This window comes from Euprymna scolopes, chromosome 2, assembly GCF_053919585.1.
Source record: "Euprymna scolopes isolate OS-2025 chromosome 2, ASM5391958v1, whole genome shotgun sequence".
In the NCBI taxonomy this organism is placed as follows: domain Eukaryota; kingdom Metazoa; phylum Mollusca; class Cephalopoda; order Sepiida; family Sepiolidae; genus Euprymna; species Euprymna scolopes.
Window position 1 is genome coordinate 134,788,183 of NC_136483.1, and position 17,816 is coordinate 134,805,998.

General features: G+C 36.0%; 1 long non-coding RNA gene across 1 annotated transcript in view; it reads left to right on the top strand.

Moving 5' to 3' along the window:
- LOC145296197 (uncharacterized) overlaps window positions 1–17,816 on the top strand; it is a 208,870-nt gene that overhangs the window by 67,045 nt on the left and 124,009 nt on the right. The gene's annotated exons all lie outside the window — the stretch shown is intronic.

Sequence of the window (17,816 nt, forward strand, 5' to 3'; positions counted from 1 at the left end):
TGTAAGTTTAGAGATCAGAGAGTGAGCGCCGGAAAACCTGGATGAGATTTTCAGTGAGTCCACTTTCGCTCTCTCTTAGCTGGTGTGACTGAGACCAAAGAAATGCGTGTTTTTGCGCTGTCCCAACATAGTGACAGCACGTGTTGGGCGACTCATATAGTGCAATCAATTTCATCTCTACCCTCTCTTTCTTTGCTCTCTTTCTCTCTCTCTCTCTCTCTCTCTCACACACACACACACAAACAAACACATGGGCACACATGGTAAGTTTATGTTTATGTTTCTTCCAAAAATATTTTTAATATAAAAACAGCAAATGTCAATGTGGTTTCATATTAACATACGAAAATGGAACGATGATGGCGATGAAAACAGCGATGACAACGGCAATGAGAAGATCATCCTGCATTAAGTATTAATTATATATATATATATATATATATATATATACATATATATGTATATATATATATGTATATTATGTATTTCTACTTTTTTTTAATGTATATATATATATATATATATATATAGAGAGAGAGAGAGAGAGAGAGAGGGGGAAGAGAGAAGATAACTGCTCTGATAACTTTGGATCATGATTTAAAAATTATGTCAATCCTAAAAATCATTTTCGTATAATTCATTCAGAAAAGTATTGAACAAACAAAAACAAATAACACCTACAATCACACACACACACACACACACACACACACACACACACACACACACACACACACACACACACACACACACACACACACACACACACATATATATATATTTATATATGTATGTGTGCGTATATGTGTAGATATACACATACATGTAAATGCTTTTTGATTCTCACTCTTCTCACCTTAAGCACAACTTATTTGAAAATACAGCATTTAAATTCAAGATTTAAAATTTCGCAAAACCTTTTGGTCAAAAAGTTGTTAACCCAATTTATTATGAACTAGCGGGGGTACCCGGCGTTGCCCGAGTGTTTGTTTCCGGGACGGGGGGGGAGTTTTAAAAAATGTTATGGTAGGTAAGTAGGAAGGATCAAGCCCGGAGTCATGAGTAAAAGTAGGAAAATAAAGTGAAAAAAAAAAACAAAAAAAAAAACATCTGCAACGTTAACAGTTCGGCCACCAAGAAAAGTCCATTCCAGTTGTTTAGGAAAAAAAAAATTTGGGAAAAAAAAAACGACTACGGTAGGTCGGCGCGAACGTGAAAATATAATGTGAATTGTCCAGCACGCTAACCACTACGCCACAGAGCACTGCAGCTTAGTTTAGTGATTTTAAATAACTTCACATGAAAGAACTACGAAGCCAAACCGGTGTTCTCTTCTTAACTGTTCCTTGTGAACGATCCCCAAACGGTGTTAAGTGGTGGCAGGGGGAGGAGGAATTTATTAGAGAGAAAATATTTTACCACTTCCATTGATCTTAACCGATTTTGGCCGTGACTTCTCAGCAGAAAAAGTATAGAAATCTAAGATTATCGAGGAATTTGAGAAATAATAAGCCTATAACACACCTCAGATATTGTTCTGCCGTTTGTGCATATTATATTTGCATGAAATATCTTGATTTTTAATCCTATTAATGTCAAAATCAGACGGGAAAATGAGTTCATTTTATTTATATAGAGATATGTGTATGCTGTGTAGCAAAATTATATATATAAATACATATGTATATATATATAGCTGAGAGCGTTAGAGGAAAAGAGCGAGCTCAATTCTATGAGAGGAGATTTATCTGGACAATATAAAGCTCAAGAAATATCTTTGGAGCTTATATATGAAAACAATAGGAGTGGGAAATGAAGTCACTGGACTATATATTGATGGATATAGATTGGTTCGTTTATTCTATAAGGAAATACAATCGATTAGTTGGGGGATAGAAGAGATTCCTTATGCCAAGGCATTTCGAAGCCAAATGCTACATTTCCCACTCCTACTGTTTTCATATATATATATATATATATATATATATATATATATATATATATATATATATATATATATATATATACAGAATACCCATTAAGTCCGTGTGCATTTTAAAAATATTACTATATTTGCATTTTCTAGTAGAAATAGTATGTATAAATATTATAAACTCCCACGTAGCTAGTGTTAAGTATTGTTATTAAATAATTCTTTACCGCCAAATTTGTAGTAAATTGTAGATAAGTAAGAAATATTTTTTTTTAATTGAGCAAAAAGTAAACTGTGATCTTTGGTTGGCTAAACTAAAATCTACCATTGCAATTCGAATCTTTCTATTCAGCAATTTTCGTCCAATCTCGTCCGGTTGTGTCCAGAGGGTCCCAACCGAGGACAATAGTCACGCCCCGATTTCTCTTCTCCGAACCCGCAGGCAGTCTTAAATGGCTACGCGTTGCTAGCCGCTTATTATCTAGCATCTCTCGCAACTGCTCGAGTTCTATGACACTTGGTACCTAGGCGTCTTAACTTCAGGGCGTTTAATCACAACCGTAAATGTTCAGTCCACACAACTTAGGACTGTTCAGTCGGCGTCAACCGGATCAACACATGTAATTCGTGGGACGTATTTCGGAAACAATTCTTCCTCTTTTGATGCTTCCATCTCTACCGTACCAGAGAGGTTTCGACATTTCTTTGAATACTTCCGTCTCTTGGCCAATATTTGGTTGAGAAGTCTTACTGTGCCAATCAGAGTGGTTTATGTTACATCATAGCGTGTGTTCTAAAAATCATTTAAAAAATTTGGAATCTGTCTCTATCGCGACTCGTAAACCATCTTTGCGCCGACAGAAAAAAATGTTAAAAGCGTTAAATCTCTTCGGGGAAATTTGACCACCTCCCTTCCTTTTTCCTTCCTCGTGGTTCTATTTTAATCGTTTTATACTTGCTTTACTTATTTAAATTATTTATTACACACCTTTTTGCATTACACTCTATATAATACGCCCCTGCTTTATCTTAGAATCCGATATAACTCCCCCCAACATCATCTATACTTTTATTGATTTATTTCGTTCCTGATGAATCCTACGCTAGACGCCGCATCCCCATTATGTTAGCTAGCATCTTCTCTACTCTTCTGATGAAAATCATTAGGCTTCGAAATGCCTTGGCTTAAAGAGTCCCCTCTATCCCCAAACTAAATGTTTGTATACCTTTATTAAATAAATGAACCAATATATAGTTTTTGTGACTCCGTTTTCCATTCTTATTGTTTTCCTATATATATATATATATATATATATATATATATATATATATATATATATAAATAACCATACACACACCCACATATATATATATATATATATATATATATATATATATATATATATATATATATACATAATTGAATACCTACATAATTATTTACTATAATAATTATGTAATAACTGCAGACACTATTGTTTCATTCTTTCGAGAATCATCAGTGCAGCGTGTCACGATTAAGCCCGGTCGATAGATTCGAATCCGGAACAGAAGCCATTTTTGACTTAATTAGCAAGGATCTACCCCATTCAGCAACCATTAACGGCGAGAAATACTGTTAAAATTCAAACATTTATTTTTAAATGTTTTTAACGTCTGTTAGAGTGATCTAATCATTATATGATGATCTGCCCATAGGACCTTAATTGACCGACTTTATTTCAACTGAAAGTAATCAATGCTAGGGAAAGGTGCTAGTTTAGCCGCACTGACGAGTTGTGATACAACGAAACAGTACTGTATGTTGATGACTCTCCCTCCCTCCCTCCCGCTCTTGATATATATATATATATATATATACGTATATATATACGTATATATATGTATGCATATATATATATATATATATATATATATATATATATATATATATATATATAAGATCAACGGAAAATGGCCACGAATAAAAAGGCACGTTTTGCTAGATAGGAAAACTGAGCAAATAGGAAATAAAAGTCCATTTATTTTTCCCTGGTCATTTAAAAATTTTATCCGTTGTTCTTTATTTCGAACAACACACACACACCCACACCCACACACACACACACATACACACACACACACACACACACACACATATATATATATATATATATGTATATATATATATATATATATATATATATATGCGGCATAATACTATTGACAGACAGGTTCTCGCCAGATCACCGGTTAAGCAACATTGGGCCTGCCTAGTACCAGGTGGGTGATGATTTGGGAATTCCAGGCGCTGTATGCGCTATCCGATTATCTCGGCATTGTTTCCAGACGTCCTAAACCTCCACTTGTTACTGATATTTAACAACGCCGACCCAGAATATGTGTAGTTGGAGATGCACAACTCTTGCCACAAAAATTCACGCGCAGGCACCGGTATCCATAATCTGTGAAGGAAGACACTATATATATATATATATATATATATATATATATATATATCCGTGTATGTGCGCAGGCGCGTATAAACTGATCTTGGAATGAGGGTGTTAATATCGCTTGGCAATACACCCGGAGATATGTAGAGTTTACAGATTGCCAGAGAAATCAGATCCAACCTCGATAACTGTTAGCTCCTTGTTTTGAATTTGTCTCCCGGCGTACAGCGAATGGTGGTTAGCGGGGAAGACGTCTGTTGTCGGCCTGATACCTTGCAGGAACAGCATGGAATCTCAGAAAAAATATATAAAACATAAAAAAGCTTTAGGCTGGAAATACTCATTTTTTTAAAACTATTACTTTATTTTATTGCCAATCATATTTTAATTCTAGTTGTTTGTATTTTATTGTTTGCTTAAAATTCAACACTTGGCTTCTCTTTTAAGCCATCGCCCTAATGCAACGATATCTGTTCGTTGCCGTAAGCAAGCAGTGAACGCGCTCATGCCTGTTGGAATATTTTTCCGAAGGCCTTGAGTTTTCCGAATCTTCAAAACTTAGATTCAGAGTAAGTTTTCTATCTTTCTTATCATACGACGACACTCGTTCGTCTTTACTTGCTTGAATGAAGATTGTTGTTTTCTTTTGGCATGATAATTTAAAAATTGAAGGTTCGATTCGGCATAGTATTCTTAGTACAGAGAGTGAAATTACTTTCTTGTCTCATACGATTATATAATGGTATTAACCTTTTCTTCTCATTGAGTTATGAATTAAATAGCGTTAATGAAAGTTTTCTGTAAACATAGAGAGTACTCCTCCAACAAAAACTGTCAGTCATCCATCAAACTTTTAGTTTGATCAACTTTTTTCGGGTTTTTATTCCAAATTTTATGATAAAAATTTTTTTATGATTAAAATTCGGTTATTATTAAAATTCTTTTATTACTAAAATTCATTTAGGGTTCGAATTCTTTTATGATTAAAATTCTTTTATGATAAAAATTATTTTATGACTAAAATACTTTTATGATAATAATTCTTTTATCGTAAAAATTCGTTTATGACTAAAATTCTTTTATGATTAAAATTCTTTTATAATTATGACTATAACTCTTTTACGAATGAGATACTTATTTAAAATTCTTTTATGACAAAAATTATTTTATGATATGAATTCATTTATGGTTAAAATTATTTTATAACTTAAATTCTTTTATGGGTAGAATTCCTTTATGATAAAAATTCTTTTATGACTAAAATTCTTTTATGATTAACATTTTTTATGATTAAAATCCTTTTATGATTAAAATTCTTTTATAACGAACATTCTTTATGACTAAAATTCTTTTATGATAAAAATTCATTTATGATTTATGATATTTTATGATTGAAATTATTTTATGACTAAAATTCTTTTATGATTATACTTCTTTTATGATTCAAGTTCTTTTACCAAAAAATTATTTTGTGATTAAAATTCTTTTATGATTAAAATCCCTTTATGGTTAAAATTTTTTATGACTAAAATTCTTTTATGATTAAAATTCTTTTATGATTAACATTCTTTTATGATTAAAATTATTTGATTAACATTCTTTTGTGATTAAAATTCTTTTGTGATTAAAATTCTTTTATGATTAAAATTCTTTTGTGATTAAAATTCTTTTATGATTAAAATTCTTTTGCCATTAAAGTTATTTTATGATTAAAATTATTTTATGACTAAAACTCTTTTATGACTAAAATTCTTTTATTATTAAAATCCTTTTATGATTAGAATTATTTATGATTAAAATTCTTTTATGATTAAAATTCTTTTATAACTAAAATTCTTTATGACTGAAATTATTTTATAATAAAAATTCTTTTATGATTACAATTCTTTTATGATTAACATTCCTTTTATGACTAAAATTCTTTTATGATTAAAATTCTTTCATGACTGAAATTCTTTCCTGATTAAAATACTTTTATGACTAAAATACTTTTATGATTAAAATTTTTTTATCGTAAAAATCCCTTTATGACTAAAATTCTATTATGATTAAAGTTCTTTCATGATTAAAGTTCTTTATGATTAAAGTTCTTTATGATTAAAATTCTTTTATTAAAATTCTTTTAAGATTAAAATTCTTTTATGACTAAAATTCTTTTATGATTAAAATTATTTGATTATGAAAGTTCTTTTATGATAAAAGTTCTTTTATGGATATAGTTCTTTATATCGTCAACTATTTATACATGGCGTTCTATTTTGTTTTGTTTTTACGCCATATCAACACTTTTTGGTAATTTACCGCTGCATGTAATCATTTTCGTAAAAAGAAAATATACCCTAATTTCTTCAAATCTTTATTCGCATTGTTTAGTTTGGTTTATTTGTAGACGAAAATGTTTTGTTTTTGATCTTGCTGAATATTTATGCTTTTGCAAAGAGAAAAGATAAAAATGCATTTTATGTCAGGATGCTGCTTGCTTCAAACAGCCTGATATGGTAGCACCATGCTTAAGATATTTTTTTTTTTGCAATCTCATCATAATTGGTAAAAGTATACCATGTTTTACTCATTAAAATCAAACATTATTGGTTTCGTTCAGTGTCAGTAATGATCTACAAGTAGTTGCATTGCGTTGCAGGTTGCACTAGTGATTTTGGTTGCGATGGAAATCTGCAGTTTAGGCACTGTCTGGGATTGTCTTGATAGAAAACACGAGGTGCCTTATATAAATTTCCATAGTTTTTTAGTATAGCCAGTTTTATTGATAGTAAATACATGAACCTCTAATCCATTTCGAAGTAATCTTCTCCGGCTTCAATGCACTTGTTGTACAACTTCTTGAACGTCCCATAGCAGTCCCCTTGTGTGAGCGTGCCAATGACTCTCGCCACATACTCTTTCATTTACTCAATTGTATCATAATGAGAGCCTCTAAGGTTTTCCTTGAGCTTAGGAAATAACCAAAAATTACATTGAGCAAGGTCTGGACTATACAGAAAGTGGGGAACTGTCTTGATGGCCGTTTTGGTCAAATAGTCTGTAATAAGAATGGAATTGTGGACTGGTGCATTCATGCATATATCCTGTATCTTCAGTTCGTTGCAAATAATTGTGTGTACAGTTCCCACACTGAGATCAATCTGTGATCTTATTGTCTCTATAGACACACGATATTCTGAATCCATGAAATTATTTATTTGACTAATCTACTCTGGTGTTCTGACTTCCTTTCTGCTCTCACACCTCTTAAAGATCCCCTTGCCTTCCTGGAATATCTTATGCCATTCAAAAGCTGATTCACAATTCTTAGAAAATGATCCAAAAGCAGTCTGATGCATTTCATCCGTTTCTGTGGTATTTTTTTCAATTTTAAAACATAACTTTATTGCATATTGTTCTTCTAAAGTGTCTTCACATCCAGATTGCATTTTGGAAATTCACCAGTTGTGACAATCAGGCTCTAGTACATTCTATTCCAATTTCTGCTCTAGTTAAACATGAACTCATAAAAATTAGTCAGTCATTCCATAAGATGTATACATACTGACTTTTCAAGAATCTACAATAATTTGAAATACCTGTACAAAAAAATCCGGAAACATATTGAAGGCATTTCGTATGTTTGAGATAAACGCTTAGATAAAAATCGAGGGACTTAATGGATGATGTGCAACGCCAATTCAGGATAACAGCTCTTTATTTTCATACGCAGTCTGATAAAGCTAAGCGAAACCCATCTTTCGCCAGTTAGACACCACATAAAGGTTTGTTTCGATTTATACACGTTGCTGACGTGTTTGCTAATAGCACTTGGTATTCACAAATGTCCATCAATCTAATTACGACTGGAATCAATGCCACTTAATATATTATCATATAGTGAAGCCTGTGTACTTTAGGGATCCTCTTGATTTGCTCGTATAACTGAGTTTCACTCTAGGCCTGACATGGAGGCTTGCATAAAATCGTGGCTAATAGTCGCTAAAAAAAAACTTGGATCACTCTAAACGCACAGACTACTTTCTACCCGTTATATATATATATATATATATATATATATATATATATATAGAGAGAGAGAGAGAGAGAGAGAGACACACACACAGATAGACAGATAGATAGATAGATAGATAGACAGATAGATACTGTGTTTGTTTACAGAACTTGTTAGTCACAAATCGTCACTCATCAAATTACGATCTGTCAACTTTGCTTAGTTTTTAATTTGTTTATAGACATTGCTTCGGAAAATGCATGAGGTTATCTGATGTAAGGCGCCTACAGTACTACTTCAAGTTTTAGATGCATAGATTGTTTCTCTCAAACAACGATGCTTCCCACTTTGTCAGAAACATTGCTCATAGAATATGAAAACAAAACGGCAAAGAGAGAGCAAGAGAGCGAGAGAGAGAGAGAGAGAGAGAGAGTAGATAATTACGGGACTACTGTAAGTAAACCAAAATAATATATCTATCATTTAGTTAGAGTTATGTTCCTTAGGGAGCCTCTGGCTTTGAGAAGCTCGTAGAACTGACTCTTACTTCAGACTTAAAATAGAAGACTTACACATAATCGGTTGCTAAGGTCTTTGGAAAAAAAATGGTCGTATAATTCTGCGATTCCATAAAGTACCCTACTTCTGGTGCGATCCACTACCTGCATAGGAATTATATACACCCTAAGGCGGAGAAGATATTGACTTTCTGTGAACCTCATCATGATATGACCCAAAGTTGGAAAGTGGGGATAGCCAGCCAGTGTTCCTAAAGGATGGAAACTCTAGCCTGGCAAAAAATGCCAGGATATCTTCATCAGCATTCCAGTAGGGGAGCCCCAGGCAACATTGATAAACTAAAACGAAAGCAAGGTGGAAAAGCCTGAGCTTCAATTTCATTTTGCCCTTACGACATATTCACAGTCAGTACTCCTCCTCTAGAACCTCGGCAAAGAACTTTTCCTTCTACGTATGTATATCTAAAATCAAACGAGTTTTTCCGTGAAAAAAGTCCCTTCTCAAGAAATTCTCATGCATGGGACACATTATCGCGTCTTTAATTCGTTATTTAATAAACTTTGCAAGCCGTTCTGTTGCCCATTCTGTATAGTTTCTTTTCAATCATTTCCGTGGTGTTCGTCGTCCAGCTAAAAATCATATTGACACGTATCCTTGCATTGCTTTGCCCTTCGTTCAAAAAGGCTGTATACTTCCAACAGTGAAGGAAATTTTTAGTCGAACTTTTTCCAAGAAAGATTTACCCGGATATTTCCATCCTATTCACAGCATCGCTTTTCTCCTCTACGTTCCCTCCCGTGACATTTTGATTCAATTATTAAAGCCGGTCTTGTATTCTCAATGGAAAAGGTAAAGCAGTCTATTGGAGATTGTATCTATCCACCCACCTCTCTCTCTCTCTCTTTCTCTCTCTCTACATCTTTCTATCTCTCTGTCTTACTCTTTCTGATTCGAAACATGGCCAAAAAGATGGAAAACACAAAAAGTCATCGGAGCGAGTAAAAAAAAAAAAAAAAATTAAAAAAATTAAAAAAGAAAATATAAGAAATAAACTCCTGGGAAATCAAAGGTAAATATGAGTTAAAAATTGATATACAATCAGAATCAGAATTTGTTATCCACATTTCCCGCCTCCCCCCCCCCGAAATATTTCAGATGCGTCTACGCAACTTTATGTGAGGTGCTGTCAATCAATAGTTTGCAATAGAATACTCACTCTAATTCGATGGACTCATATAAACTAACATACGTCTATGCATCTCTATAAGATAGTCACACGCGTCTGGTTGTGGGTCACACGGAAATTTGCAATATATTTTCGACCAATAAGTTTTGAGTTAGAATAACATTTATTACTGATAGAAATTTTATATAGGCCTGAATAGGACATTCTACTACTTCTATTACTGATGGAGATTTGGTATCCGTTTGTCTGTCAGTATTTAATAATGCCCAATTCAGTTTATTATATTATTTCAAACTAATGTACTATTTTTGAATGCTCACTGTTGTCATACCATACTCCCATGCATTACCTCCTTTAAGGATGTGTAGTCTTGTAATTATTTTGTGGTTATAATACTCTCCTCGCAGATAGGCTTTTCTTCAGAAGAAGTACTACGACTTTATACCATTCTTTCACGTGCTTCCTCCTCCCCCCGACTTCGACCCCCTATACTACTTCGTTTAACCATACATCGAGAACATAACCAACATGACCTATCACAAGACCAAAGCCAGTCTGATTGTCGCCATCCGCTGAGTATTCGCCGAGCTTCTGTCGATTCTTGTGAAAAAGGCATGCTCCCAGTTATGGACCTGTCTTGAGGCAGTGATTGAAATTGAAGGCGGCCACAATGAATAGATATCAGCTCTACTACATAATCAAGCTAACTGAATTGTTTTTTACAATAAATGTTTGAAAATTAAGCTGCGATAATTTTATCGTTCCATCCTGTATTTGCAAATTTTAAAACATTTATTATATCAAAGGAAATATTCTTTAAAGAATAAAATGTCATTATAAATAGTATAACAATTTTGACGGGCGACACTTCACATTACGTATTAAACTTGACAGCTTAATTCTAATTTTCTTACTGAGTTTATCTTAGTATAAAGTGAACTATGAAAAAGATTGTGGTAATTTATTTTTTTATTCTTATCTACATGTTTTATCCTTCTCTGGAATCATTAGTGTGGAAAATTATAGTTCTGCTGATTACACCATTCTAAGCTTGGAACCATGTTAATATTCAAACTTCAGTCTTAGCACTATAACTATGCAACTAAGAAAACAACCACGGTGAAGTGTATATGCCTTATAAGATGATATTTAAGTAAACTTTTTACACACACACACACTCACACACACACTCACACACACACACACACACACACACACACACACACATATATATATATATATATATATATATATATATATATATAAAAGTGAAAGAGTCTATCTGTGTACATTCTCCTACACAATTACTCTGCTAATTTTAAGTCTACATACTTGAAACTTGATAGACAGGGTACTGAGATTTGGAAAAATCTTTGTAATCCGTTTTCGGCCAGAAATTTGGCTGTTAAGGAGTCAAAGTTCTACGATGTGACTTTTGAGAACTCTACCAAACTCCTCCGACATTTTGGGTATAAACAATTTAAATTTTAGATATAGATTACTGGGACATGGACTGAACTTAATAACTTAATTTGAGCTCAAAACAATAAATTTTAAGGGTTCATAATAGGGGTCAAAGTTAACAAAATTGACCTCTGCCGTCTCTACCAAATTGTTGAGTCAATTTCTGGTCTAAACAATTGAAATTTTACATAAAGGGTATTCAGAGATAGTGCAAGCTTTTTACTCGGTTTGGGTCGAAAATTTGAGCTACAAATATATAAATGTATGTATGTATGTTTGCATGTCTGCCTAAAACTTTCGACAGAGGCGACAGATTTTTACAAGATAAGTATCGTTTTAAGCTCGATTCTTCAGACGACAAATACCGAAGAATTGACTAAAAACATTAATTTCTTCACCCACAACTGGGCACTTTTCTACGGGGGGGAGGGAACATTTTTCGCCGATATTTTCGAAAGTCATCCCCTCTTTTCGCTTGTCTAGCCTTGATTTTAACCTACGTCACTTCCGGTTTGGCGGTGGGCGTGACAGCAAAGACGCCACGTATTTTCACTTTCTTTTCCTTCTTCGCGGTACGGGTTCGAGCCTGCCTTCATACTACAACATTTTTTTTTGCTCACCACATACCTCCAAACACTCTGGCAACGCTAGTATATATATATAAAGTAATTTATCAAGGTCGGGAGACAACTCGAGGATAAGGGCAAATGACTGTACAGTAGGCACTTGAAAAAGTAGTAATCGTTGGTAGTAGAAAATTGGTAAATTGGATGACTTAATGGATGGCTCATCAAGAAAATGTTCACGTTGGGCTTAAAGACGACTACATTATAGCTACTTGTAAAGCAGGAAAACGGCCCAGGGTTCATTAGGAGATTATTTTTGCTGAGGTGGTTGACTATTTCTCTATTTAACACATATTCTAGCAACTTAATCATGACGCACAAATTAGTCGGTAGTGAGAGGAGGATAACCGATCACCTGCATTTTTAAATACGGAACTGATGAGGCTTTCAAGAGCATTAAAAAACATACTCATGAGGCTTTCCAGAGCATTTCAAAAAACATATTGACGAGGCTTTCCAGAGCATTTCAAAAAACATACTGACGAGGCTTTCCAGAGCATTTCAAAAAAACGTCCTGATGAGGTTTTCCAGAGCATTTACAAAAAACATACTGAGGAGGCTTTCCAGAGCATTAAAAAAAACATACTGATGAGGTTTTCCAGAGCATTTACAAAAAACATACTGACGAGGCTTTCCAGAGCATTTCAAAAAACATATTGACGAGGCTTTCCAGAGCATTTCAAAAAACATACTGACGAGGCTTTCCAGAGCATTTCAAAAAACATATTGACGAGGCTTTCCAGAGCATTTCAAAAAACATATTGACGAGGCTTTCCAGAGCATTTCAAAAAACATACTGACGAGGCTTTCCAGAGCATTTCAAAAAACATATGTACGAGGCTTTCCAGAGCATTTCAAAAAACATACTGACGAGGCTTTCCAGAGCATTTCAAAAAACATATTGACGAGGCTTTCCAGAGCATTTCAAAAAACATACTGACGAGGCTTTCCAGAGCATTTCAAAAAACATATTGACGAGGCTTTCCAGAGCATTTCAAAAAACATACTGACGAGGCTTTCCAGAGCATTTCAAAAAACATATTGACGAGGCTTTCCAGAGCATTTCAAAAAACATACTGACGAGGCTTTCCAGAGCATTTCAAAAAACATACTGACGAGGCTTTCCAGAGCATTTCAAAAAACATATTGACGAGGCTTTCCAGAGCATTTCAAAAAACATACTGACGAGGCTTTCCAGAGCATTTCAAAAAACATATTGACGAGGCTTTCCAGAGCATTTCAAAAAACATACTGACGAGGCTTTCCAGAGCATTTCAAAAAACATATTGACGAGGCTTTCCAGAGCATTTCAAAAAACATACTGACGAGGCTTTCCAGAGCATTTCAAAAAACATATTGACGAGGCTTTCCAGAGCATTTCAAAAAACATACTGACGAGGCTTTCCAGAGCATTTCAAAAAACATACTGACGAGGCTTTCCAGAGCATTTCAAAAAACATATTGACGAGGCTTTCCAGAGCATTTCAAAAAACATACTGACGAGGCTTTCCAGAGCATTTCAAAAAACATATTGACGAGGCTTTCCAGAGCATTTCAAAAAACATACTGACGAGGCTTTCCAGAGCATTTCAAAAAACATACTGACGAGGCTTTCCAGAGCATTTCAAAAAACATATTGACGAGGCTTTCCAGAGCATTTCAAAAAACATACTGACGAGGCTTTCCAGAGCATTTCAAAAAACATATTGACGAGGCTTTCCAGAGCATTTCAAAAAACATACTGACGAGGCTTTCCAGAGCATTTCAAAAAACATATTGACGAGGCTTTCCAGAGCATTTCAAAAAACATACTGACGAGGCTTTCCAGAGCATTTCAAAAAACATACTGACGAGGCTTTCCAGAGCATTTCAAAAAAACATACTGATGAGGTTTTCCAGAGCATTTACAAAAAACATACTGATGAGGTTTTCCAGAGCATTTTCAAAAAACATACTGATGAGGTTTTCCAGAGCATTTACAAAAAACATACTGAGGAGGTTTTCCAGAGCATTTCAAAAAACATATTGACGAAGCTTTCCAGAGCATTTCAAAAAACATACTGAGGAGGCTTTCCAGAGCATTTAATAAAACCTACTGAGGAGGTTTTCCAGAGCATTTCAAAAAAAGATACTGATGAGGTTTTCCAGAGCATTTCAAAAAACATACTGAGGAGGCTTTCAAGAGCATTAAAAAAAAACCATACTGACGAGGCTTTCCAGGGTATTTCAAAAAACATACTGATGAGGCTTTCCAGGGTGCTTGGAAGCAATTTATTACAAAATCACGCTTAAAGAGCTTTCTAAGTGTCGGAGCTAGTTCTGGTTTAAGAGATGTAAATAGTGATTCCTGTGCGCAATGGCAGCAGCACATTCTTGAGAGAACCACGGCCAACTGTTAGGTTTTTGCTGGAGATTTTTGGAGGGTACGAAGCAGTTTATACGCCTCAAGCAGTCTATTAAACCCTCAATCTCGCCTGATACTATAGAGGGCACGTTCTTTTTAAACATTGAACGAAGAGGTAGATCTGATATAAATATACAAAAACTATCCCGGTCAGCCATAGTGTATCGATTATCACCCCATCCTCTTCCTTCGGCATGCCTCTTCATGTAGCTGCATGCTGGTCTAAGCCAGCCAGCAACGGGGTAATGTCCGATCAATTTCCGCATATGGAAAAAAAAGTTCCCGTCTGTTGAGCTCTTGCTTCAGTTGCGGGATCTCGTTCCCCCTTCGAAACTCTAGGCTGCCCGACGCACCTCGTTTCAGCCTTAGCCCCAAAGCAGTCCCTCCGTCTAATTTTTCCAGTGCTTTGGCGACCAACCCAAACCTCTTCAAATGAGCTACCACCTCCTTGGCAGTTACCAGATTCTCATTCACAAGAATGTCGTCTATGTATGAAGTCACTGCCCCATCTCATTTTCCCATTGTTTCCAGAATCTTCCTGAGGATGGTTGACATGATCTTGGGTGCCGAATTCAACCCGAACCCTACTCGCGTAAGGCAGTAGGTTTTGCCTTTGTACCTGACTAACTGGTAATTTTCAGAGCTTCTTGGCGATGTGGAGTTGCAAATAGGCAGATTTTAGATCTATCAACGTAGATGCCCCATTCATCTGCCTCCATTCTCTGATGGTCTCACTGCACAAATCTATGGTGTCGCCTCCAGTATGGCACTAAACATGTTGGTTCAGCTCCCGGAAATCCAGGACAGATCTTACTTTCCCTTTAGTTGGTTGCAGAACGGCCATCAACGGCAAAATGCCCGACTGAATGTCATCCTTCCAAGGCAGTAGTATACTCTCCCCAATCCATCGGTCCACTTCTTGTTCAAACTCCTTTCTCGCCCTTCCCTGAGCGAATTAGTGTAGCACGCCACTCTGTTTGTCAGCGATGGCGCTTGATGTTTCCATGCCCACTCTACAGTCCACTACTCCCCGTCAAATTCGGCTCGGAAGTCCTTATCTTTGATCGACATTTTTCTTTCCTCCCTGGCCTTGTTGGTCCCTCCGGGAGCTTGCTCTGTCACTGCACACTCAGGTAGTCCGAACCCCACGTAGTTGCATGTGATGGTAACGTCTCCAAGTCGGCATATCACATCCATTCCAATGATGGCTTGGACGTCAGCCACCAGATGATCGGTGACAATTGCGTGGACCCTCATGCGGTGTTTAGCAATATCAATAGTGACGGTCTTCCTCCCTCGACACTTCACTCACGACACATCGAAAGCCACTACTTCACCCTTCCCTTTCAATCTTCCGACCAGGGTCGTGTGCAACATGGTAGTGGTACAGCCAGTGTCGATCAGGGCCATAACTCCCCGTCCTTCCACCACGATCTTCTGCTTGGGCATCTGCTGCGAGTGCGCCACTATTCCCAAATCGGGGCGCGGACTGGCGCTTCGGCGTCCACTTGCCAGTTTCCCGAACTCGTGCATTTCACCGCTAAATGGCCTCTCCGATTGCATTTATAACACACTGTCCGTTCCAAGAACTTCCTGCAGTCTTTTCTCAGGTGTGGTCCCCCACATTCGAAGCATGCCACCCTCTGGTTCGGCAGACTCCTGCCCATATCCTGCTGTACCGTTACTATAGTCCCTCCAGACTCCGTGGGTTGGGTGCTCACTAAGATCTTTGCAGTTTTGAGCAGCTCACTCACATCCAGCGTCTCCACTCCCGGGACCTGCTGCAAACGTTTCGATATCTCTATATTGGTAAAGAATTTCAATTTGACTACGTGACTCGTGGTGTGTCTCCTGATACCCGACAATTCAACCAATCTCCTTATCTCATTCGCGTAGACATAAACAGATTCACCAGGCCACATCTTCTCCTTAAACTTATTAAAGACCCCGAAAGGCCCCTCTGCAAAAGCTCCGATCAGTCGACCCCTGATGGCGTCCGCGTCACCCTGATCTCGCTTGCTGAGTTCCAAATAGAGGACCAGCGAGGAACAGTGGTATTACTGCGGCCACATCGTCCTACTTTTGAATCCTTGCCACCCCCATCTTTTTAACCACGTCACCACATCACCGTCGCCATTAAAAGGCTTAATCATGTTGCTTCAGTCAGCGTTTGCCATCGCCGAAATAGCTTGAACATACTATCTTAAAAAAGGAGGGCACGGTCCTTAAACTGCAGTGCGCCTCCGGAGGGGGTTTACCGCAAACACACAAAAGGGAATAACTCCGCAGCACCGAAAAATGAAGCTCGTTTGGTAGTTCCCAGCTTCACGCGGACACGAGATTTTGCGAGAACGCACGTAATAAAATGCTGACCGCCATCTTTGTTTTTCCTTTTCTCGGTCTGAACTCACTCGCTGCACACCCACGGTAAACCTCTGTTTTTCTTAGCTTCTGACGACATGATCTACTGGGAATATGTGAGTTGCGTTATTTGTTAAATCAACCTAGTATATAGATCTAAATATTACTCAAAATCTGATGCCGAGCAATTTTTCTAATAAAGTTGTGTATCTAATTTTAACAGATTTTGAATAGTTGGTGCGTGTTTGGAAGATCGTATACCTTAAATGCCAAAGCTTGTAAAACACAAATGTATCGTCTTACCTACATGATTATTATGGATATACATTATACAATTCGCAAATATCGGTTCATCATTGTACTGTTATTTAATTTTGTATATATATATATATATATATATATATACATATATATATACATATATATTATACGTATATATATACATATAATATATATATATATATATATATATATATATATATATATATATATATATATTTACCCTTTTATGTCAGAAATTTCCATAGGAGAGAGGGGGGGTGATCATTTCGTATAACACAGAAGAGGAAAGTCATTACTTACGATGAGTTTTAAAGATGATTACACGTTACCTTTGTTGTAGAAAGACGACACGAAGACGGCAGTTACAAAAATATGAGATGTTCTTTTATTCCATTTGACCGGTTGAAATGATGATGGCATCCAGGAATTCAAAGTTGTTTCTACACGTTTAATGTTCTAACCCTTCGCTTCTAAATGGGAACCCTCCTCGTGTCAGCTCTGTCTCCGTCCGACTCGACTCTGGACTATGTCTCTCTCTGTCCCACTAATCTCACTGAAACTAGTAAACTATATTGAGGATCTGCTTTTCTGCTATGGCGTCATGTATGG